Source organism: Mesoplodon bidens (assembly GCF_964165515.1).
Source record: "Mesoplodon bidens genome assembly, chromosome: 4".
NCBI classification, from domain to species: domain Eukaryota; kingdom Metazoa; phylum Chordata; class Mammalia; order Artiodactyla; family Ziphiidae; genus Mesoplodon; species Mesoplodon bidens.
The window spans coordinates 100,046,503-100,071,631 of NC_138160.1; the positions used below are offsets into that span (position 1 = coordinate 100,046,503).

Genomic DNA, 25,129 nt, shown 5'->3' on the forward strand with positions numbered 1-25,129 from the left:
AACTGACGAGAACCTGCTGTATAGCACAGGGAACTCCACTTCGCTGTACAGTAGAAACTAACACAACATTGTAAAACAACTATACCCCAATTAAAAACAAAAAACAAACAAAAAGACTAAAAGTAAAAAAAATAAAAACAAAATATGGTCTCTGGACCAGCAGTATTAGTGTCTCCTGGGAATTTGTTAGAGAGGCAAGTTTTGGGGCCCAGCTTCAGACCTACTGTATCGGAAACTCTTAGGATAGGGTCTCGCAATCTCCCTCCAGGGGATTCTGATGCACATTACTGTTTGCTCACCCCATCCTGGACTGTCTGGTTGGCCTCCGTGAAGGCAGATTAGGCCACTTCATCTCCCCCTCCTCCCTGTACTAGTCCGAGAGTAGAATTTCTGCCTGGGGTCAGGTTTCACTCTATCTCTACCATCCTGTTGCTCAAATCCATCAAAAGCATCATGATTATTTCTACATATAAATAGTCCAGGTTAAGTAAGATTACCATGGGAGCATAACGAGCCACATATTCTGGTGCTGTGATTTACAGATATCCATCCTGACCTGAACTAACTGGGTACTAATTCTGCAATGGCAGACAGCATACAATTTTTTAAAAAACAAAAGAAATGCCACAGGAGGGAGTGGTGGGGATGGTGGAGGAGCTCAAGTGTTTGAAGTCGGCTAGGATATTACCCTATATCACACTCAGGATAACTTCCCTGTACTTCCTTTTTCTCTCCTCTTATTTTTTCCTTCTGTTCTAGTTCTGATGTTCTTTCTTACAGGAACAGATGAGTAGTTTGACTACTAGCTAATGAAAAGAAGAGAGCATTACCTTATTTATAGACTTTGGGCATTACTACCTAGTGGCTTAAATGTGAAAGCTGAGGTATGTCTTCATGATTGCTACTTAATTTTCTCAGGAATAACTAAGTGGGAGCTACAACATCTTTGTTTAGCAGCTATGGTTTTCGTTAAATTTAATTAAGTCTCCCAGAAGCTTTAAATTTAGGGTAACCTCAAAATTCTGGTGGCTTCTGCTAAGTATAATTATATTCCCTTTACAGCTGCCATGGTTTGGGAAAGCTGGCCTGTCAGACTTAAAAGTCTTTAACAAGTTCACCAGTATTTTGGTTTCAGAGAGTCCATTTCCAAGCTCAGCCCTCCCTTCCCTCTCTCCTTTCCTCCCTCCCTCACTCCCTCTTTCTTTCTTCCCCTTTTTGCAGAAGGCTGTGGCTAATGTGAACTTAACAACAGCTGCTCAGTTATGCTTACAACCTCAGTAATGAGTTGAGGTCAACGTTTCCGAGGTTACTTTTGCCAGAAGGATTCTAAGACAGTCTTGGTTGACCACTGGGGTAAGTTGGCGTCCCTGAGTTCACTAGATTCTGTGTCCAAAGAACCAAGTGGACACAAGGCCTGGAGAGGATGAGAACAAGGGTCTGAGGCTGCCTTAATGGCAAACACTCACTGCCAGAGGGGAAGGAGACTTAAGTGCCTGGAGCTCCCCCTCACCTTCTGTTTAATCCTTTTTCCTTTGAAATAAGTACATCCTTTTTAAATCTAAATTTAGAACGGACTGTGCAAATTTGCTGTGAAGGTAGTGCAGTAACATTGCAGAAAGCCTTTTGATGTAACCATCAGTGTTTTCCAAATGACAGACTGTGTCATGAGAAGGAATTTGCTCCAGGTCGGTTTTCTAAACCCTCACCTGTGCAGTCCTGCAAACTGAGGTGGGCATAGGGAGAAGGAGAAGGAAGAGGAGTTATTAAACAACTACAGTGTGCGAAACTGGTCCTCCAGGCTCCAAGATTTTCATATGAAAAGAGTTCTTCCTCAGAGGTCCCAGAACGATTGCATTTTCCTACTGGTGCTGTAGTTTCATATCAGCGTTTTTCTCGCCTAGCTAAGAGTATAATGTATCATTGCAAAGGTAATGAGAGAAGGTTGTCAGGAGTTTGATGAAGTTCAAAATTTTTTTTGTACTCTTGGTATCAGCTACACTTCCCTGGGTCTGAACGCAGATTATCCAGGTCAATTCTATTTCTTTCGAAGTAAACATTTTCCAAGTTGCAAGCAGATTCCTGTACTACTTGTGTGCATTCCATTTGATTCCAGCTGTAATCCTGGGCACATTTAATGACATGCATAATTGTTATGATGATCTGTTGTCACTGGGGATAAATATCAAGCAGTTGAATAAATTGCCTTAATTAGTATTGTTTTAATACAGCTAAACAAACCAAATGTTTTTAAGTTTCATTTCCCTTTGATAGTTGTTCAGTATCTATAATCATATTACTATAATCATTTTTTCTATATCATTAGTTTTCCTGCTATCCATACAAAATAAAAATATTTCTCTCCAGTTCAGGATTGAATATGGACTGGATGTTAGATGATATCAAGGAATTTTATCAAGGGTAGCAGTGGTGTTGTGCTTATGTAAGAAAATGTTCTTACGTTATAGAAGTGCACACTGAATCATGTAGGACTGAAGTGATATGCTAGTTGATTATACTATTCTTTTGTGCATATTTGAACATTTTCATGATAAAAAGCTCATGGATTGGAAGAATTAATATTGTTAAAATGACCATACTATCCAAGGTAATCTACAGATTTGATGAAATCCCTATTAAAACGCCACTGGCATTTTTCACATGACTGGAATAAATAATTCTAAATTTTGTATAGAAACACAAAAGACCGTGAATAGCCAAAACAATCTTAAGAAAAAAAGAACAAAACAAGAGGTATCATGCTCCCTGAGTTCAAGCTAAACTACAAAGCTTTAGTTATGAAAACAGTATTGCGCTGGCACAAACACAGGCACATAGATGAATGGAACAGAATGGAGAACCCAGAAATGAACTCACACTTATATGGGCAATTAATCTATGACAAAAGAGGCAAGAAGATAGAAAGGGGAAAAAGACAGCCTCTTCAATAAATGGTGTTGGGAAAACTGGACTACTTTCTCACACCTTATACAAAAATAAACTCAAAATGGATTAAAAACTTAAATGTAAGACCTAAAACAATAGAGCTCCTAGAAGAAAACTTAGGTATATGTTCTTTGACATTGGTCTTAGCAATATTTCTTTGGATATGTCTCCTCAGGCCAGGGAAACAAAAGCAGAAATAAACAAATGGGACTACATCAAACTAAAAAGCTTTTGTACAGTGGAGGAAACTATCAATTAAATGAAAAGACTGCCTATTGAATGGGAGAAGATATTTGCAAACGATAGATCCAATAAGGGGTTAATATCCAAAATATACAAAGAATTCATACAATTCAATATCTAAAAAACAAACCACCCAATTAAAAAAGGGGCGAGGACCTGAACAGAAATTTTTCCAAAGAAGACAAATAGATGGCCAACAGACACATGAAAAGATGCTCAACGTCACTAATCACCAAGGAAATGTAAATCAAAGCCACAATGAGATACCACCACCTCACACCTGCCAGAATGGCTATCAAAAAAACAACAAATAAAAACTGTTGGCGAGGATGTGGAGCAAAGTGAATCCTTGTGCACTGTTGGTGGGGATGGAAATCGGTGCAGCCACTATGGAAAAGAGTATGGAGTTTCCTCAGAAAAATAAAAATAAAAATACTGTATGATCCAGCATTTCCACTTCTAGGTAGTTATTCAAAGAAAATGAAAAATTAGTTCAAAAAGATGTATGTACTTCACTGTTCATTGTAGCATTATATACAATAGCCAAGTTATGGAAGCAACCTAAGTGCCCATGAATAGATGAATGGATAAAGAATATGTGATATATATATATACACACACACACACACACACACACACACACACACACAATGGAATATTACTCAGCCATAAAAAAGAATGAAATCTTGCTATTTGTGACAACATGGATGGACCTAGAGGGTATTATGCTAAGTGAAAAAAGTCCGACAGAGAAAGACAAATACTGTATGATTTCCCTTTATGTGAAACCTAAAAAACAAAACAAATGAACAAACATAGCAAAACAGGAACAGAATCATAGATACAGAGAACAAATGGGTGGTTGCCAGAGAGGAAGGAAGAAGGGGGATGAGAGAAAGAAGGAGATTAAGAAGTATGAACTTCCAGTTACAAAATAAATGAGTCACAAGTATGAAATGTTCAATGTGGGGAATATAGTCAATAGTAATGTAATATCTTTGTATGGTGACAGATGGCAACTAGACTTATTGTGGTGATCATTTTGAACGTATAGAAATATTGAATCACTATGTTGTGTAATGGGAACTAACATAGTGTCGTAGGCCAATAATACTTCAAACCCAAACAAACTCATAGAACAGGAGATCAGATTTGTGGTTACCAGAGGCGGGGGTAGGGAGAGGGGGCATCTGAAGGTGGTAACAAGGTACAAACTTCCAGTTATAAAATAAATAAGTGCTAGGGATGTAATGTTCAACATGATACATATGATTAACACTGCTGTATGTTATATATGAAAGTTGTTAAAGTAAACCCTAAGAGTTCTCATCACAAGGAAAAAAATGTTTCTTTTATTTTCTATCTATATGAGGCGATGGTTGTCACTAAACTTATTGTGGTAATAATTTCATGATGTAGAAGAGGCAGATCTTTACGCTGTACACCTTAAACTTAGATAGTGCTATATGTCAATTATATCTCAATAACATTGGAAGGAAAATAAAATTAGCCCCCTCATACACATGCACGCCATAATGCAAAGCTACCGCCTTTGATCCGCACACATAGAGTGATCCCGACCCCCTGTGCCCAGTCTGGAAAGATGAGCAAGGAAGTCTAGAAAATGCTAGGGTTACTCCGCAGTCCTTGTGACAACGAGAAACACCCCCATGTGTCCAAATGAGCCTAGGAGGCTGGCATCTGAGTACTTGGTGCAGGGCTGGGTGGGGTCAAAGGGTGGGAAAGGAAAGGAAACCCTCTGCATTCAGGCTGAGACTGCACGAGATATTCGTGCTGGGGAAAGAAGGGCTCCAGTCCCCGAGGCTGTGTTTCTGGGGCACTGCTGTCCTGTGGCTCTTGCCTCCTACCCATCACATTCCCCTCCATTTCCAGAAAGTGGTTCTTAGGTGCTCCCTACAAACTCCATCTACTTGCTGATGGCTAAAATCCCCGTAAGGCGAGAAAGCATTTCAATCTCTAACCCATGATAAGCTATATAAAAGTAAACACCTGGTTGAGATGAAGCATTGGCATTCATTTACCCTGAGGTCTCATCAGTCAACAAGTGTTAAGTGTTGAAATGAGAGCTTTGCCTAACGAGAGGGGAAGAAGGTGGTGAGGAAAACGGAAGAGGCCGCTCCTGACTCATTCTGGTCTGTGTGTGGACTGACAAAGGCCTTTCTTGCTTCTGTGGCCTCTGGTGCCTGAGGTAGGGAAGACCCTGAGGGAAACCCCGAGGTGAGCTTTTGAAGCAAGAAGGCTTCCTGTTATATTTGGCCAATGGAAATCAATTTCATTGCTCTACAGTATGAGGTTTTCTTTTTTCCAAATGTGACAGGGGAAGAGGCCTTAGAGGTTCAGAGATGGCAAGTGTAAATTAGGGAGCTAAAACCAGACAATAGCAAGCATGGCTGACACGTGTTCTCCGTCTACTTAGGCGCTAGGATGGCCACATCATTTTGGATATTGTAACAACTGAGTTTTCCTCGCGGACTCTGTTACATGGAGACTGGGCTGCACAAGTGAAACAGGTGATCTCTGATATCTAATACAGTGTGTTTTTACCTTGTATTAACAAGGTGCTTTTAAATCCTTGCTTTTTACCATAAATTAATTGTAGTTGTTAATATGCTTTGTCATTGTCTTAAATCATTGTGTTAGCTGTGAGAAGATCATTCAGAAAGGGTTTGTTTTTTGTTTTTTTGCTTTGATAACGATTACTCATGACTGCTCCCTGAACTATCTCACATACAGTATTAGACATAAGGTAATCAGTACATGATTTTGCTCCATGACCAAAAAAACCGTGCTTTGTGCAAACCTGCTTTGTGCCAGGGACTCTAATAGAGCCTAAGCTATGTTTTAAGTGTATTGTAAATGGCTTGGAGTGCAGAGGAATAAATTAAGATGACTGTAAGGGGATGTGAGTCCAGCCACATTCCCACCTTTCCTGCCCTTATGCTGTCTCTATTGCAGTCGTTAGTCTACTGAGGATGTGTTTTTACCTCTCAGAATTGTTCACAAGCTATTAAAGTGTTTGCAACCAGAGAGGCTAATACCAGGTTGCCCCCTCCCTCTGAGTATGGAGAGATTTTAAAATGAAGAGGGACTTACTGGCTTGCTAATAAGTGTTGAACTCTTAAAAGTGCTTTAGAGAAATCATGACCTGGTGAGCAGTTTGCATCTGCCTTCAGAAAAGGAGCTAAGTTTTTCCTTCACTGGGCTTTTATCCGAATCAGAAGATCAGTAACAGTAATGTGATACTGAGACAAGGGCAACAGTGGTCTAGTAATGAAGCAGAGGGAATGTGAAAAATTCTGAAAATCTTGGCAAGGGAAGAGGATCCAGAATCCAGAAGGCCATAGAATCAGTAGCAGTGACTTTAGCAAGTGATTATGGAATCCAGGATCTCTAGAGTAGGTGAGGGCTGCAAACGAATTCTTGAGGGTTTTCGCTGTTTTTCTAATCTTTTTAACCTTAAAGTTGGTGTGTGTTGAGAAAAGTCAGTATCTTTCCAGATTGGAGGTTAATGCACAGGGATTTTATGCAGCGGTTTTCAGATCATGGTCATGGAATCAGCAGCATCAGCATCATCCAGGAAATTGCTAGAAATGCAAATTCTTGGGCCCAGATCAGACCTACTGAATCAGCAGTTTGTTTTAACAAGTTACCAGGTGATTCTGATGCCTGCTTAAGTAGGAGAGCCACCTGTCTACCTCCTTTCAGTGGATCCCACCCACAGGTATGTGGGATTTCCAGAACTCTTTGTGAATTGGTGAGATTAGAGCTTGGTTTGTAAGCTCTCCTGTAGTGAATGAGTAAATAGGAGGTTGAGTTTTGGCAGCTAAAGTTGGCCACAGATTTAAGAACAAAATTTCTTTTTCTAAAAATCTTGGAGATATTTTGCCTCTTCAGTATAAAATATTCCTGAAGCTAAGAAGGAAAGTACTGACTTGAAAAGGAAAAGGAAAAAAGGGTGATTCTGGGAAACACCAAGACACACACCTGACTGGTTATTAGTTGACAATGTGAAAATCACTGTGCCCCAAAGAAAACTTATTTGATGATATTAAATGAAATTTTATCCAAATGAAAGCAAATAAAAAGGAAATATGGATGGATAATTACCATGAAATTGTTGAATTTCAGTAAAGGCAATTTTTCATTTGTAGAAATTACATTTTTAACTCTGTACCAGCTCAGAGAAACCATCAGCAGGAAGAGTCATGGGAGTTTTAGTCATTTTTAGCCTTGGATCAGTTATATAGCATGTTTGTGATGAGAATCAAATGGTATAAAGAGTAGATATGAAGGCCCTCTAGCAAATCATTATATGTGTAACGTGTTCTTCACGTTAAGGTCAATTCATTTGGTAGTATAAGGAATTCCAATTGGAATATGGAATTTTATGAATATTTTCTTTCATCAGTGTAACCAGAATTTAGGTGGCTACCATGTGGACAGAATAGTAATAGTGTTCTCACCCCTCCTCCAAACAATGTTAGGAAGAGTCAGCCACATTCGGGAGTGGTGGTGGTGGGATGAATTGGGAGATTGGGATTGATATATATACACTAATATGTATAAAATAGATAACTAATAAGAAAAAGCTGTATAAAAAATAAGTAAAATAAAATTCAAAAATTCAAAAAAAAAAAAAAGAGTCAGCCACATTCATATGAAGGGTGAATAAGATTTTTTGACCACAGAGTTACACCGCTATGGAAAAGATACAAAATTAAAAGTAACCGAATTTTACCTCAAGCCAAACCAAGGCTTTTGAAAATGAGAACCCTTATGTGCATAAAAGAGAAACCATATACAAAACTAAAAATATCACCTTAGGAATGCCTTACCTTTGAGATACGGGGCTCTTTTTTTTTAAATTTTTTTATTAGTTTCTGCTTTATAACAAAGTGAATCAGTCATACATATACATCTGTTCCCACATCCCTTCCCTCATGCATCTCCCTCCCTCCCACCCTCCCCATCCCACCCCTCCAGGCGGTCACAAAGCACCAATCTGATCTCCCTGTGCTCTGCGGCTGCTTCCCACTATCTATCTACCTTACGTTTGGTAGTGTATATATGTCCATGCCTCTCTCTCGCTTTGTCACAGCTTACCCTTCCCCCTCCCCATATCCTCAAGTCCATTCTCTAGTAGGTCTGTGTCTTTATTCCCGTTTTACCCCTAGGTTCTTCATGACATTTTTTAAAAAAATTCCATATATATGTGTTAGCATACGGTATTTGTCTTTCTCTTTCTGACTTACTTCACTCTGTATGACAGACTCTAGTTCTATCCACCTCATTACAAATAGCTCAGTTTCGTTTCTTTTTATGGCTGAGTAATATTCCATTGTATATATGTGCCACATCTTCTTTATCCATTCATCCGATGATGGACACTTAGGTTGTTTCCAGCTCCGGGCTATTGTGAATAGAGCTGCAATGAACATTTTGGTACATGTCTCTTTTTGAATTATGGTTTTCTCAGGGTATATGCCTAGTAGTGGGATTGCTGGGTCATATGGTAGTTCTGTTTTTAGTTTTTTAAGGAACCTCCATACTGTTCTCCATAGTGGCTGTACCAATTCACATTCCCACCAGCAGTGCAAGAGTGTTCCCTTTTCTCCACACCCTCTCCAGCATTTATTGTTTCTAGATTTCTTGATGATGGCCATTCTGACTGGTGTGAGATGATATCGCATTGTAGTTTTGATTTGCATTTCTCTAATGATTAATGATGTTGAGCATTCTTTCATGTGTTTGTTGGCAGTCTGTATATCTTCTTTGGAGAAATGCCTATTTAAGTCTTCTGCCCATTTTTGGATTGGGTTGTTTGTTTTTTTGCTATTGAGCTGCATGAGCTGTTTATAAATTTTGGAGATTAATCCTTTGTCAGTTGCTTCATTTGCAAATATTTTCTCCCATTCTGAGGGTTGTCTTTTGGTCTTGTTTATGGTTTCCTTTGCTGTGCAAAAGCTTTGAAGTTTCATTAGGTCCCATTTGTTTATCTTTGTTTTTATTTCCATTTCTCTAGGAGGTGGGTCCGAAAGGATCTTGCTGTGATTTATGTCATAGAGTGTTCTACCTATGTTTTCCTCTAAGAGTTTGATAGTTTCTGGCCTTACATTTAGGTCTTTAATCCATTTTGAGCTTATTTTTGTGTATGGTGTTAGGGAATGATCTAATCTCAAACTTTTACATGTCCCTGTCCAGTTTTCCCAGCACCACTTATTGAAGAGGCTGTCCTTTCTCCACTGTACATTCCTGCCTCCTTTATCAAAGATAAGTTGGCCATATGTGCGTGGGTTTATCTCTGGGCTTTCTATCCTGATCCACTGATCTATCTTTCTGTTTTTATGCCAGTACCACACTGTCTTAATTACTGTAGCTTTGTAGTATAGTCTGAAGTCAGGGAGCCTGATTCCTCCAGCTCCGTTTTTCGTTCTCAAGATTGCTTTGGCTATTCGGGGTCTTTTGTTTTCCAAACAAATTTTGAAATTTTTTGTTCTAGTTCTGTGAAAAATGCCAGTGGTAGTTTGATAGGGATTGCATTGAATCTGTAGATTGCTTTGGGTAGTAGAGTCATTTTCACAATAGTGATTCTTCCAATCCAGGAGCATGGTATATCTCTCCATCTATTTGTATCATCTTTAATTTCTTTCATCAGTGTCTTATAATTTTCTGCATACAGGTCTTTTGTCTCCTTAGGTAGGTTTATTCCTAGATATTTTATTCTTTTTGTTGCAATGGTAAATGGGAGTGTCTTCTTGATTTCATTTTCAGATTTTTCATCATTAGTGTACAGGAATGCCAGAGATTTCTGTACATTAATTTTGTATCCTGCTACTTTACCAAATCCATTGATTAGCTCTAGTAGTTTTCTGGTAGCATCTTTAGGATTCTCTATGTATAGTATCATGTCATCTGCAAACAGTGACAGCTTTACTTCTTCTTTTCCAATTTGGATTGCTTTTATTTCCTTTTCTTCTCTGATTGCTGTGGCTAAAACTTCCAAAACTATGTTGAATAAGAGTGGTGAGAGTGGGCAGCCTTGTCTTGTTCCTGATCTTAGTGGAAATGGTTTCAGTTTTTCACCATTGAGGACAATGTTGGCTGTGGGTTTGTCATATATGGCCTTTATTATGTTGAGGAAAGTTCCCTCTATGCCTACTTTCTGCAGGGTTTTTATCATAAATGGGTGTTGAATTTTGTCGAAAGCTTTCTCTGCATCTATTGAGATGATCATATGGTTTTTCTCCTTCAACTTGTTAACATGGTGTATCACATTGATTGATTTGCATATATTGAAGAATCCTTGCATTCCTGGAATAAACCCCACTTGATCATGGTGTATGATCCTTTTAATGTGCTGTTGGGTTCTGTTTGGTAGTATTTTGTTGAGGATTTTTGCATCTATGTTCATCAATGATATTGGCCTGTAGTTTTCTTTCTTTGTGTCATCCTTGCCTGGTTTTGGTATCAAGGTGTTGGTGGCCTCGTAGAATGAGTTTGGGAGTGTTCCTTCCTCTGATATTGTTTGGAAGAGTTTGAGAAGGATGGGTGTTAGCTCTTCTCTAAATGTTTGATAGAATTCGCCTGTGAAGCCATCTGGCCCTGGGCTTTTGTTTGATGGAAGATTTTTAATCACAGTTTCAATTTCAGTGCTTGTGATTGGTCTATTCATATTTTCTATTTCTTCCTGAGTCAGTCTTGGCAGGTTGTGCATTTCTAAGAATTTGTCCATTTCTTCCAGGTTGTCCATTTTATTGGCATAGAGTTGCTTATAGTAATCTCTCATGATCTTTTGTATTTCTGCAGTGTCAGTTGTTACTTCTCCTTTTTCATTTCTAATTCTATTGATTTGAGTCTTCTCCCTTCTTTTCTTGTTGAGTCTGGCTAATGGTTTGTCAATTTTGTTTATCTTCTCACAGAACCAGCTTTTTTTTTTTTTTTTTTTTTTTTTGGCGGTATGTGGGCCTCTCACTGTTGTGGCCTCTCCCGTTGCGGAGCATAGGCTCCAGACGCGCAGGCTCAGCGGCCATGGCTCACGGGCCCAGCCACTCCTTGGCATGTGGGATCTTGCCGGACCAGGGCACGAACCCGTGTCCCCTGCGTTGGCAGGCGGACTCTCAACCACTGCGCCATCAGGGAAGCCCCAGAACCAGCTTTTAGTTTGGTTGATCTTTGCTATCCTTTCCTTCATTTCTTTTTCATTTATTTCTGATCTGATCTTTATGATTTCTTTCCTTCTGCTAACTTTGGGGGTTTTTTGTTCTTCTTTCTCTAATTGCTTTAGGTGCAGGGTCAGGTTGTTTACTCGAAATGTTTCCTGTTTCTTAAGGTGGGATTGTATTGCTATAAACTTCCCCCTTAGAACTGCTTTTGCTGCGTCCCATAGGTTTTGGGTCGTCGTGTCTCCATTGTCATTTGTTTCTAGGTATTGATTTCCTCTTTGATTTCTTCAGTGATCACTTCGTTATTGAGTAGTGTATTGTTTAGCCTCCATGTGTTTGTATTTTTTACAGCTCTTTTCCTGTAATTGATGTCTAGTCTCATAGCATTGTGGTCGGAAAAGATACTTGATACAATTTCAATTTTCTTAAATTTACCAAGGCTTGATTTGTGACCCAAGATATGATCTATCCTGGAGACTGTTCCATGAGCACTTGAGAAAAATGTGTATTCTGTTGTTTTTGGATGGAATATCCTATAAATATCAACTAAGTCCATCGGGGCTCTTAATTTTCTAAAATTACCCCTTCCCTTGTGTGGATATTATATGCTGAGCTAACGATTCCTTATTGAGCATCCTTTTTGGCTGAATAGCTTCCCTATCAAACTATCCCAGAATGGTCAAGACTGAAATTGATTTTTAGAAGATTGGGTATATCAGACACTGACTAAAAAAGGATTCCCCAGTTCCTCATATGTCCACTCTATGACTTATTTTTCCCACTATAATGTTTAAGAAATCAATTTTGAATCAGGTTTCTGTGAGTCTTTTTTTTTTTTTTTTTTTTGCAGTACACGGGCCTCTCACTGTTGTGTCCTCTCCCGCCGCGGAGCACAGGCTCCGGACGCGCAGGCTCAGCAGCCATGGCTCACGGGCCCAGCCGCTCTGCAGCATGTGGGATCTTCCTGGACCGGGGCATGAACCTGTGTCACCTGCATCGGCAGGCGGACTCTCAACCACTGCGCCACCAGGGAAGCCCTCGTGAGTCATTTTTGTAAACAATAGTCTTTTGAATCTTTTTAATAAAATATGTGCTTTCTGCTACTAGATGTCTAGAAAAAAATGGAGTAATATATCTTCCTCAGAGCTCTAGTGAGGATTCTTTTATGTTAATATTCTTTTAAATAAATGAAGCTTCAGGATAAAAGTTCATTCAGCAATGTCTGGGAAATAAATGATAAGCTACAGGCCATATTCAGAAATGCAATCAGAAAAGAAGGCTAGCTTTTAACTTAGGGCTGGTTTTTAACTTTGTGGGACATAAAGTCATGCTAGAAGGCTGGTGATAGAAAGCTACATACATACATAATATTTATATATCCAACATACATATCTAACTAGGCAAAAGTACTTCTTCCCATGGCAGGCCAAACAAAGTCAGTATGGGAAGAAAACCTTCATTATATTTAAACAGTGAGAATATGTGAGATTAAGAATTTGGAAGGCAGAATGTGGGAATAAACTTTAAAATGAGAGGAGGAGGATCTATTATTTCAACTATAAGCCGAGTGCATTATATCATATAGTCCTCGAAAGAAGCATCAAGGATAGTATCTCCATTTTACGGATGAAGTACGGATGGATCAGGAATATCCTCAAGATCATGGACTAAAAATAGGGGTTTATTGCAGAAATCTTATCGAAGACCCAAATCTTCGGTGCTGGGATGGTAAAATCCAGGCAATGCCAGAGCCCTGATGGGGTAAACAGTTGATAAAAACATACGTAAGCTGACTGGCACTATTCCTCATTTACTGCCTCCTCTAAATGCTGCTATTCCCTGAGTTTACTCATAAAATCTTGGCCAAAGAAATTGTTCAAAGGAAGTGGATAAAAGTCCAGTATCCAGAATATATAAGTAACTCTTACAAATCAACAATAAAGAGACAAATAACCCAAATAAAAACGGGCAAAGAATTTGAATAGACCATTATCCAAAGAAGATATACAAATGCCAATAAGCATGTGAAAAGATGCTCAACATCATTTGTCATTAGGGAAATTCAAATCAAAACCATAATGAGATACCTCTTCATAGCCACTAGGATGTGGAGAAATTGAAACCCTTATTCATTTTGCTGATGGGGATGTAAAATGGTTTTGCCACTGTGGAAAAGTTAGGCAGTTCCTCAAATAGTTAAACATAGATTTATCACATGACCCAACCATTTGACTCCTAGTTATATACTCAGAAGAACTGAGAACATATGTCCACACAAAAACTTGTACATGAATGTTTGTAGCAGTATAATTCATAATAGCCCAAAAGCAGAAACTCAAATGTCCATCAACTAATGAATGGATGAACAAAATATGCTATATGCATGCAATGGAATAATAGTCCACCATAAAAAGGAAGAGGCACTGATAGCTGCTACAACATGGGTGAACCTTTATAACATTACGCTGAGTGAAAGAAGCCAGCCATAAAAGACTACATATTGCATGATTCCATTTATGTGATTGATCCAGGATAGGAAATTTATGGAGACATAAAGCAGATCAGTGAGCAAAAGAAGGAAATGGAAAATGCTGACTAATGTGTATGGGTGCTCTCTTGGGGTAACAAAAATGTTCTGAAATTAAATAGTGATAATAGTTGCACATTCTTGTAACTATACCAAAAGACCAGTGAATTGTACACTTTAAAAAGGATGAGTTTGTTGGTATAAGAATTATATACTAATTAAAAAACCCTTTATAGCTCAATAAAGCAATAGAAAAATTAACAAAGTCAAAGGCTGTTTCTTTGACTAGATAAATGAGATTGACAAACTCTAACAAAAGTGTCGAGGAAAAAGAAGGTTGATAAAATTAAATATGATACAGAAAGAGAATGGTCAGATAAATACAGATACAACAGGAATATTAAAAAATAGTAATAAAAGATTACAGAAACATCTCACAATAGTATGAGCTTGATATATCAGTATTGATGATGTATCCTGCCCATGTTCTCAAATGGCTGTGGGCTTAAGGTTTTATCTTTTCTGGGAGGACCATGTTGGGGGTGTGAGGGTAGGGTTGGGGGGCAACAGCAATCTTTGAAGGGGCCTCAAAGGGAGAAGTCCCATTAGGCCAAATCTGCAACAATGGGCAACCAGCGAACTGGGAAATTCCTAGCATTTCTGCCAGTGACCTGGAAGTTTTGGCTAGCCTGAGTCCTAGCATTGTTACCATCTATAATGAAGCCCTAGTGGACAATTACCACTAGATGGCATCACAATGCAGCTAGCCAGGATGAATTTGAACTGTGCAACTCTGCAACTCTCCGTCCATGGTTATAGAAGCTCGTCCTGGACATTTCATTTAGTCTCACAATTAAACACCTCTTCATTTACATGGCTGATTTCTAACGTTTGCATTCTACTTATCCAATTATGGCTTTTTCTCTACTGTGAATGACTGTATGTGAGTGAACTCAAAATGTAGATGAAATGGATACATTCCTTGAAAAATATAAAATGTCACAACTAGCACAAATATAGAAAACTGAAATAGAGTCATACATATGAAATAAATTGCAATGGCATTTAACAACTTCCCCTCCCTGGAACCCCAAGCTTAGATTGTTTTACAGGTAAATTCTAAGAAACTTTCAAGAAACAGTTGTTTTCTAACCTACACTGGATATTCCAGACAATGGAAGAGAATAAAAACTGCCTGACTCATTTTATGGATCCAGAGTTAAGAACTAAGCTTCACAGTGTGTCTATGAGCGCACCCTCTGCCAGGAGGGGCGGCTCCCTCAGCAGTGGGCAGACATTGGAGCCTGGCCTTTGCCTACTGAGTCCAAAGGTGTGTCACCAAGGTGCCAGGTTCTTCCCGCTCCCTTCTTCCTCAACCTCCCCAGCAGGCGAGAGCTCTGTGTACTCAGGATTGGAGACCTCGGCTGGTATGTGGAGACTCAATGCCACACCAGGACCTCCCGATTAGAGGAAACTGAGGCAGAGAGAAGGGACTGTACTGCTCCCTCCTAGGGCAGTTGGGTGAGAAAGCCCTTCCTTGGTCTGAGTTGAAATCTGCTTCCCTGGGGCACTCCCTGAGAACAGGACCTGCTTGAACCGCTCAACTGGGAAGGTAAACAACTGGCTGGGAAGAAACAGGGTCTTCTGACCTATCTGTGGTGCTAGAGTTGAAGACTGAGGTCTAGGGAGGTACTGGCTACCACACACTGGGGACCTGAAGCAGATGAAGGACAGACCAAGATAGTGAAGGGTCTTGACTGGAGGAGCCAAAGGCAGCTGGGTTAGCTGTTTAGCATACAGCTGCTGTGGCTGGATAGCATAGGATATGAACGGTGTTGGGAAAATCCCATATTAGCCAGAGGCTTCTCTGTTATACTGATATCATTTGTCTATCGGTGCATATGTAGGAATTTCTGCAAGACAGACTGTATCTAGGAGTTAATTTATCCAAGACTATGCACATGCTCTGTGGGGAAAAAATTAAAATGTAAAGAAAAGGCATAGAAGATGATCTGAATAAATGGAGAAACATTTCATGCTCTTGGATGAAATGACTAATAATATAATGAAGATGGCAATTTTCCCTAAATTATCTATAATTTCAATTCAATCCTGATAAAAATTCTATTTGGATTTTTTGATGAATTTGATAGCCTTTACTTGAACATTTATACAGAATAATGAAAGTCCACAAATAGTAAACCAATATCTTTTTAAAAATTGTAAACACATGAGATCTATGCTCCTAACAAATGTACGGTGCAGTATTGCTAACTATAAGCAGAATGTCGTACAGCCGATCTCCCGCACCTTTTCATCGTAAGCCAATCTTGCAAAAGAAAAGTAAACGGAATAACATTCCCTGGCAGATATTAAGACATGCTACAAAGCCATAGTAATGAAAACAGTGTGATATTGGTACAAGGACAGACAAATTGAGCAATGGAACAGAATAGAGAGCTCAGTGTGATTTGTATATTGATTGGAAATTAATATATCGTAAAGGTGGCACCACAAGTCAATTGGGAAAGAAAGGATTGTGTAGTATACTACTGGATGAACCGGCATATTATACAGAACAGAATAAGATTGACCTTGTTATAACACCATATACAAAGGCAGATTCCAGATGAATGAAAGGCCTAAATGTGAAAGTTTAAACTATACAGTTATTAGAAGAAAATGTACAATTTCTTTGTGATCTTAAGGTGGGGAAGGATTTATTAACTAAATCCTCAAATGTGAAATCTTTAAAAAAAAAGTTGTTTTCGATTCCACCTGGGCAATGTTATTGTTGATACAAAGATTAGAATGTTAACAGACATTATAAATAAAGTGCTAATGCCAACAAGGGACTGATATCTGAAAACTATTGCAAATTAACAAGAAAGAGGTACAAACTCTAGTGGAAAATGGTGAAGTATGGGAAGAGAAAATTTACAGAATACATACAAAATTTTACAAGAACATATGCAAATAAAAGAATATACATTGTTTACGAAGAGGCAGAGAAATGCTGGTGGGCCATGGGGATTTACAAATATACATGTGAAGAGACAAAGGAGTTAATGAATAAATAAGAGAGGAGTCTGTGTGGACCAATAAACTGAGTCCCACCAAGTGAGGCGTGTAATCATCTCAGTCTTTGAAGGAGCCCCAAAAAGCAAAGGAAAGCAAAAAAATTGAAGATACCTGTCTTTTTTAGAGCTCCAAACCCACCCCTTCTTTCTAGTTTTATCCCTTGAGGCTCTGTAAATATCTTCTCATTAATTAGGTAACTTCAGAGGCTGTCTTTTTTTTTTAACATCTTTATTGGAGTTTAATTGCTTTACAATGTTGTGTTAGTTTCTGCTGTATAACAAAGTGAATCAGTTATATGTATCAGAGGCTGTCTTGATGATTATCTGAAGTGATGTATGTAGGGCAGCTGGCACAGAGTATATACTCAAATGCTAGTTTCCTCTTCCTCACTTTAATGCTTTCTTTTTCATCGGCCTTCCCCCTACCAGTTCTTTATTTGAACCTTCAAAAATCTTTCACTGTTGGGTTCATTTCTCTCTGTATTTCTCTATCGCTTTTGAAGCGTGGTCACCTATTCTCTCCTACCGGTGTGTCTCCTCATTAACCCTCTTCTGGAGATCTCATGTCTATGGATGCAGCCTGGGAGAGCACGAGGGGTTTCGGCAGCCACATCACCCTGATGACTCAGGTGGAGTTATTGCCCCCCAGCCCTCCATCCCTACCCCAGAAATCCATCATGTAACTCCTGCTGCTAACGCCCTTTCTCTCCCATCCTCTCCTTGTGCTATACTTTCTTAGCCCCAAGGAAAAAAGGTTGTGGATACCTGTTGGATTTCATTTTGTTCAATTTGTCCTCAGCCTGTCAACTGTGCTATCAAAGAAGCTCTCCGGGTTTGTATCATTCCAGAATTTGATATACGGATTGGGTAGATTTCCATGGTGCTTCTGGGCAGAACAAGGACAAATTGAGGGATGGTACAAAATGCAGGTTTAACTTCAACGTAGGAAAAACCTTGAAAAATCAGAATGGTCTTAACATGGAATGGGTTTCCATGGAGGGTAGTGAATTCCTTGTCAGTGGAGATGTTCCAAGTGTGGCTGCTTGATCAAGGCGAGGATGGTGGAGTCTCGTGGATCTCGACCCTCCTGTCACATTAGAATCATCTGGGGAGTTGTTTAAAGCTCCCTGTGCTTGTGCCTTTCCCTCATTTAGTCTTCTTTAATTGGTTCGACATGGGAGCAGACATCAGATTTAAAGCTTAAAACTCCCCAGGTGATTCCAATGTGCCCCCAGAGCTGAGAGAGTCTACTGTAGAAAAAAAATTAAAGTTAAGAAAGTTGGGTCTGACGACTTAAAACTCTTCCTTTCATCTTGGAAATGATGATATTAACTTCCTATTTGGTATCAAGTCGGTGCTTAGGTGCTTTTTGATGCTGAACTCCTTTTCCTCCCCATGTTTTCTTTCAGCTAAGCTCTCCCCTGTGTCCACCCAGAACATCTTTGTGGAAGGCAGGTGGCTGCCTCTCCTGTGGCCGCTCTTCCTCTTGGGTGTTGGTGTGTTTTGCTCCCTTTGAGATCAATTGCCTTAAAGTGCGCTGTTGCCCTCTCACACTGGAAATCACAGCACTTTCTCCAGAGGGACAGTTTTCTGTAGAACTGACTCTTTTAAATAGTAGCACAAGATTGAAGAAAACACATTTAACTGTGGAAAGGCCATTGACAGTAGCCGTAAGTGTAAATTTTCTTTTTTGGGCCCATATGTTGAACTGGTTTAGAAAGTCCCAGATTCTTGGTAACTTCGTTGGAAAATGCATTAAGGAATGATTACAGGGGCCTCCATTTAGGGACGCTTGTTAATTATCTCCTTCCTGCAGAGAAAAATGAGGTTGGGTGGAGGAAGGGCATAAGGGGAGAGAGAGAGAGAGAGACAGAGACAGAGAGACAGAGAGACAGACAGAGAGACAGAGAGACAGAGACAGAGAGACAGAGAGAGAGAGGGAGAGAAATCAACTGCAGGACCCCAGCCTGTAATAGAGGTAATGATCTGAAGTCCCCTCATCACAGAGTCAACATCCTGTTTTTCTGTCAAGTGAACTTATCTTGAAATCTGAGAGGCCCCTTCCCCTCTGTCCTTTTCAGACTTGCTGTCTGCTCTTTCCTTCTTTTTAGCTGCCCTGAGAGCACTGTGACACAGTGCCATTCTATAGAGTTAATTCTTATGTCTCTTGCCTCCTTTCAAGAAAAAGATCAGGGCTTGACATTATGACAGGTCTCCTCAAAGACCTTTGAGAGGGTAAAGTTCTTTAAAATATAATCATTTGCTTCTAGGCGAATAGCAGCAATTCTTGTTCCCAAACTTTAACCTTCCAACCATTAAATGTTAAATTTAAACAAGATAAACCTTTATATTGCCTTAAATTCCTTCCTTTAAAAAATTTCCTCTCAGATAAATTTTCCCACCTAGTTTCATGGATTTCTTTCCTTAACCTGACAGTTGGCCATATTTACTCCTTCCTAAATTCTTTTTTTTTAATTGAAGTATAGTTGATTTACAATGTTGTGTTAGTTTCAGATGTACAGCACAGTGATTCAGCTCTCTATGTTTTCAGATTCTTTTCCCTTATAGGTTATTACAAAATATTGAGTATAGCTCCCTGTGCTGTACAGTAGGTCCTTGTTGGTTATCTATTTTTTAAAATTTTTGTTTATTTTTAAAAATAAATTTCTATATTTTTGGCTGCATTGGGTCTTCGTTGCTGCACCCAGTCTTTCTCTAGTTGCGGCGAGCGGGGGCTACTCTTCGTTGCGGTGCATGGGCTTCTCGTTGCAGTGGCTTCTCTTGTTGCAGAGCACGGGCTGTAGGCACGCGGACTTCAGTAGTTGTGGCATGCAGTGTCAGTAGTTGTGGCTCGCAGGCTCTAGAGTGCAGGCTCAGTAGTTGTGGCGCACGGGTTTTGTTGCTCCTCAGCTTGTGGGATCTTCCCGTACCAATGCTCAAACCCGTGTCCCCTGCATTGGCAGGCGGATTCCTAACCACTGTGCCACTAGGGAAGCCGCTATCTATTTTATATATAGTAGTGTGTACATGTTAATCCCAGACTCCTAATTTATCCCCCCCATCCCCTTTGGTAACCATAAGTTTGCTTTCTATGTCTGTGGGTCTATTTCTATTTTCTAAATAAGTTGATTTGTATCTTTTTTTTTTAGATGGCACATATAAATCCTATGATATTTGTCTTTCCCTCTCTGGCTTGCTTCACTTAGTATGATCATCTCTAGGTCCATTCATGTGGCTGCAAATGGCATTATTTCATTCTTCTTTATGGCTGAGTAATATTCCATTGTACATTGTATATATGTACCACATTTCTTTATCCATTCATCTGTCTATGGACATTTAGGTTGCTTCACTCTTTCCTAAATTCTTAAAATGGGGTGCATGGGAGTATAGTTTTTAAGCCACAAAGAAAATTTTGTTTGTCTGTCACCTCACTGATAAGTGCTTCTGTTTTTGCTGGGTCGACTTTATTGAGCTAAGGCTGAAATGCGATGCTCTCCACTCAGCCATCTCATTGCCCTCCTGGAACCAAAGTTACTACGTCACCCTTGGCTGGAACTCTGGATTCAGAGGAGGAGAATCTGAAGGATGGTAACAGGGGCTTTGTAGTTATGGAATTATACCCTTTCCTTAAGAGAATAGAGAAAAACACAAGCTCGTGTTTATGTTGGTCATTTTTAACTCATATCCTTTTGGGGGGGACATTAAAGTGCTGCTCATGAAACACAGAAGTGCTAGGCTTCAACTGTGTGCCTTCAGCATAGTTGGCTGACATGCAGTGCCCAGCAGGCTTCTAGAGCAGCGGTCCCAACCATTTTGGCACCAGGGACCAGTTTCGTGGAAGACAGTTTTTCTACGGACCGGTGGCGGGGGGTGGGCAGGAATGGTTCAGGCGGTAACGCGAGCGATGGGGAGCGACAGATGAAGCTTTGCTCGCTGGCCCAGCGCTCACCTCCTGCTGTGCGGCTCATTTCCGAACAGGGCGTGGACCAGTTGGGGACCCCTATTCTAGAGAACAAACCAGGATGATGGGGTTGAGGAGTTTCACTTTTGGCTTAGCTTTATTTGACATCCAAAGATTTCATTTTAGAAGTTTGGTGCCCCAAAGGTCTAGAGATGGATAAGTGTTTATGGCTCCAGGAAGTTCTCAGCGGTTCTGAGCTCCCTTATGAATCATTTGTGTGACTGTAAGAACTAGGCTTAAAGAACTTCCTAGGCAAGAGTCAGTACCCCTTGGCCTGGTGGGGGCTGACAATGTTGGCATGACCATGTGACAGATGCACCACCTCCTTAAAGCTTTTGGGAGCCTTTCCTCAGTGGAAGGTGCTCTTACTCTGGAGAAATAGGGACTATTAAATTAGGAGGAATTGAGGTGTCTTGGCCCAGCATCCAGTAAGAGGTCCTCAGAGCAGTGCAGCTACCCCCGCTCTGGGTCCTGGCTGCCTGGAGCTTTTGGTTAACTTAAAATAAATGACCAGGGGCTTCCCTGGTGGCACAGTGGTTGAGAGTCCGCCTGCCGATGCAGGGGACACGGGTTCATGCCCTGGTCTGGGAAGATCCCACGTGCCGCGGAGCAGCTAGGCCCGTGAGCCATGGCCGCTGAGCCTGCACGTCCAGAGCCTGTGCTCCGCAACGGGAGAGGCCACAACAGTGAGAGGCCCGCGTACCACACACACACACACACAAAATGATGAAACAAAATCACACACACAAATTAGCTCATGCTGAATGGGTGGCAGCTAACAGGAATCATGTTAGCAGATATGATGGAAATGAGTTTTATTAATTATATAATTTTGAACTATCTGAATTCAGCTAGTTACACCAGACCCATCTGATGAATCAAGAGATCATGAGTATGAATAATGCCTTGGTATACATTTGCCTTATTTCTGAGTAAAGTCCATGTTTATATGATAATCATTGATCTTCTCTAGCTACCATTATCAACAGTTCAAACAGTCTTCCCAATTATGTTATTTTCTTGTGACCTACTTCTGAAAAAAATGTAGATGCCTTTGATCTAGACTATGATGGTCTTGGACCTGCTCTGCCTGAGTTCCTTTTTTTGTGTGCTTCTGCTGCTGTGTTCTCTATCACGGAGGGGCTGACCCACGAAGGCTGTGGTTTACCAAAGTCTTGTGTTTGCTAGCTTCTCACTGACTTTAGCCAGCGGAGGCACTGGTGAGAGCCCCAAGGGAGGTTGGGAGAAGCCAGGGTGTTTTCCCTCCTCCCTCGGCCTTGGGCTGATGCTCTGGCAGCAGGTGAATTTATCACGTGGCTCCAGCTCCCACTGTACAGGCTCTCCATGCTTCAGGCTTTGTTGGCTTATGGACCGTCCTGAGTTCCAGCAGTACCACCTCTTCTCTTTGTTCTCCACCCTAAAGGTGGTATTGGCTTCCTGTTGTTGCTGATATCTGGGTTATGACATCATCACCTGTTCAACTCTCCGCTTCTCCATCACCTGTGTTACCCATTCCGTGCCTTCAATCCCCTCTGTTTTAAATACTTGCAGTGGTACATAATCAACCTCCTCATTTTGTAAAGAGGAATTTGAAGTCCAGAGAGATAAAAGTGTGCTTCCTAAGGCTATCTGGAAGTCAAACTTCTAGCATTTCAAGCACTGACAATGCGGTTACGAATCCAGAAGTCAGAAAACAGTAATTTCTTTGATGTGAGTATCTATCTGAAAATTCTTACACTAATGCCCAAACATCAGCCCCCCAAGCAGACACTCATTAAGCCTATTATTTCTGTTTTTTGCAAACAATTATTCAAGTTGTTGTCACTAAAATTCTCCCGGGAAACTGGTGCTCATATTTGCCTGGTGAACAGCATTGCACCCAGGCTGTTGTTTCATTGACTAGAGCTCTCATAGCCTGGAATGGTGGTGAATGTATCTCCCCAGGCACCTAATTTACTGTTAACTAGAGACTCGCCCAGTGGAATCTGAGTTGATAATTTATAGAAACACAGAGAACCGAAACCCCCAAACACAGGACTAAATAAATTAGTGGTTTCATTTCCCTGACACAATGGGAAGCCAGAAATGGGGAGTTGCCGGCAGTAATCCCAGCTTAACGATGTCGGGGCTGAGACCTTCACTGTGGTGGTGGCCATGCAGGTCTACTGCTTAGATCTTTCTTCAAGGAAGACTTTGCCGTCTTGAGAGACTCCAAATGCACCGCTTTCAGGATCTGCCTCAGCTTTTGATGGAGGGCCACACTTTTCCCAGGCAGCCCCCAAGTAATGACTGAGCATACCAGAAGACACTTGGGCATGGCCATTCTCTCTGATATAGGATTCATCAAATGGACCCGTCTCTGCTCTGGAGGCTCCTGTTGGCTTTGCTGAAATTTTGTGAGATTTGCATCTTAATTGAAGGCTCCTCTCGTTCAAAACTGCCTTCTTGCCCCTTTCCTCTCAAAAGCGTGGTCAGATTTTCAAGTCAGAAAATCTGAAGGCCTTTGTGGCCCAATCCCCTACCCTCCTCCAATACCACTTTTGGTCTTTACCCTCCCAATAATGCCAGAGTTGCACTCCTAACTCTGATTCAGTGTCTGCTTCCTGGAGGTCCTGACAGCGCTTCTCTTGGCCCTTCCCTACTATTTTTTTAAATTAAATATAGCTGATGTATAATATTATATAAGTTACAGCTGTACAATATAGTGATTCACAATTTTTAAGGGTTATACTCCATTTATAGTTATTATGATATGTTGGCTATATTCCCTATGTTGTATCCTTGTAGCTTATTTTATCTTTTCATTAAAAAATTTTTTTAAATAAATTTATTTAATTTTTGGCTGCATTGGGTCTTTGTTGCTGTGTACGGGCTTTCTCTAGTTGCAGTGAGCGGGGGCTACTCCTTGCTGTGGTGCACGGACTTCTCATTGCGGTGGCTTCTCTTGTTGCAGAGCACGGGCTCTAGGCACGCAGGCTTCAGTAGTTGTGGCACACGGGCTCAGTAGTTGTGGCTCGTAGGCTCTAGAATGCAGGCTCAGTAGTTGTGGTGCACGGGTTTTGTTGCTCCACAGCATGTGGGATCTTCCTGTGCCAGGGCTCAAACCCGTGTCCCCTGCATTGGCAGGTGGATTCTTAACCACTGCGCCACCAGGGAAGTCCCAAAATTTAAAAAAAATTTTATATTGGAGTATAGTTGATTTACAATTTTGTGTTAGTTTCAGGTGTACAGCAGAGTGATTCAGTTATACGTCTACATGTATCTATTCTTTTTCAGATTCTTTTCCCATTTAGGTTATTGCAGAATATTGGGTAGAGTTCCAGATACAGTAGGTCCTTGTTGATTATTTTATATACAGTAGTGTATATATATGTTAACCTCAACCTCCTAATTTATCCCTCCCCGTCCTTTCCCCTTTGGTAACCATAAGTTTGTTTTCAAAGTCTATGAGTCTGTTTCTGTTTTGTAAATAAGTTCATTTGTATCATTTTTTTTAGATTCCACATATAAGTGATATCATATGATATTTGTCTTCCTCTGTCTGACTTACTTCACTTAGTATGATTATATCTAGGTCCTTGTAGCTTATTTTATACATAACAGTTTGTACCCCTTTGTCCCCTACCCCTATATTGCCCCTCCCCCTTCCCTTTCCCCAGTGGTAACCACTAGTTTGTTCTCTGTATTTGTGAATCTGTTGCTTTTTTGTTATATTCACTAGTTCGTTGTATTTTTTAGGTTCCTCCACATATAAGTGATATCATACAGTATTGTCTTTCTCTGTCTGACTTATTTCACTTAGCATAACATGGATCCAAATCCATCCATGTTGTTGCAAATGGCCCTTACCTTCTATTTACTTGAGGTTGTAGAATGGTGCTCCCACCTCCAGCATCTCAGCACTGTGCCCATGCTTCAGCAGAATGCAGCACTACCAACTGATTCTGTTCTTCTGTTAGGAAATTTTACTGCTTTCATTTCTTAGGCCAGAACTGTGTCGTATAACTATAGCAACCACAAGGGAGGTGGGGAAATGTTTTTTGTTTTAGCTGAACATATCACAGTCCCAACAAAATTGAATTCTGCTACTGAGAAAGAAGAAAAGAATAGGTATTTTGTAGGCAACAAGTAGTTTTTGCCCCACTTTATTTTCATTTCTGGAAAACGGTTCTTGTAAATTGAAACATAG

The 25,129-nt window shown here is 40.3% G+C and overlaps 1 long non-coding RNA gene across 1 annotated transcript in view; it reads left to right on the top strand.

Moving 5' to 3' along the window:
- The first annotated feature begins 1,138 nt into the window (after positions 1-1,138).
- LOC308615727 overlaps positions 1,139-25,129 on the top strand; it is a 48,028-nt gene continuing 24,037 nt past the window's right edge. Inside the window, exons 1-2 of the long non-coding RNA XR_014015625.1 lie at positions 1,139-1,353; positions 5,624-5,717. This is a non-coding gene — a long non-coding RNA (uncharacterized lncRNA). The remainder of the gene's footprint in view (positions 1,354-5,623; positions 5,718-25,129) is intronic.